Raw genomic sequence first — 1,041 nt, 5'->3', positions numbered from 1 at the left:
CCCCCCCAGCCCCTGGGTGTTGCCCCTGGGCTGTGACACCGGTGCCATTGGCAGGGGGACAGACATGGGCACCGTGGACTTTACCCTGGCACTGCAGCCGTGTGTCTGTCTGCTGCCACTGTCCATACAGACAGACACAGGCTGTGACAGTGCCATCTTGGGGCAGTTTGGGCAGCCCAGGGTTTTTGGGTGGGTTTGCACTGTCTGCGCTATCAGTGTCCCCAAAGGGGTGCCACCCTCCTGTCCTGTATCCCCGCGCCCCAAAATCCCCACCTGGCCCTGCAGATAGAGCCAGCACAACCCCTGGGGGTGCACGAGGGGCTGATAAAGGGCTGGGAGGGATGGGCTGGGCTGGGAATCCCACTGGGCAGGGACTCCCACTGCCAGGGGGTCCCATCTGTCCCATGGGGGGCTGGCAGGGATGGGCTGGGCAGGGAGGGGGGCTGGCAGGGATGGCTGGGCAGGGAATCCCACTGGGTAGAGAATCCCACTGCCAGGGGTCCCAGCAGATCCATGGGCTGGCAGGGAATCCCACTGGGCAGGGGATCCCACTGCCAGGGGGTCCCATCTGTCCCATGGGGAGCTGGCAGGGATGGCTGGGCAGGGAGTCCCACTGGGCAGGGGGTCCCAGCAGATCCATGGGCTGGGCAGGCATTGCCACTGCCAGGGGGTCCCAGCTCCATGGAGCCCCTCGGTTCCTGGGCTGGGGACACGGTGACACAGGGCAGCCATCCTGGAGCTGCTGCCCGTGCTGCCTTTCCTCGGGGAAGGAGATTTGGGAACTTGCTGGGGGATCTCCAGCAGGGCGCTGGCACTGCCAGGGGCTGTGGGGTCCCTGTGCAGGCCGGGCAGGGGAGGCTCTGGGTTTGTGTCCTTGCCTGGGGGGGCTCATGGGGCCTTTGGCACACTGGGACAGGGGTGACCTGCGGGAACGTGGCCTGGGGGAACCGCCATCCCCGGGAGCTGGGCCGGGTCAAGCTGGGCCGGGCCGGGCTGAGCTGAGCTGGGCCGGGCTGGGCTGTGCCGAGCTGAGCTGGGCCG

The sequence above is a fragment of the Geospiza fortis genome, unplaced genomic scaffold, assembly GCF_000277835.1.
Source record: "Geospiza fortis unplaced genomic scaffold, GeoFor_1.0 scaffold313, whole genome shotgun sequence".
NCBI lineage: Eukaryota > Metazoa > Chordata > Aves > Passeriformes > Thraupidae > Geospiza > Geospiza fortis.
This window is presented reverse-complemented; position numbering follows the sequence as displayed.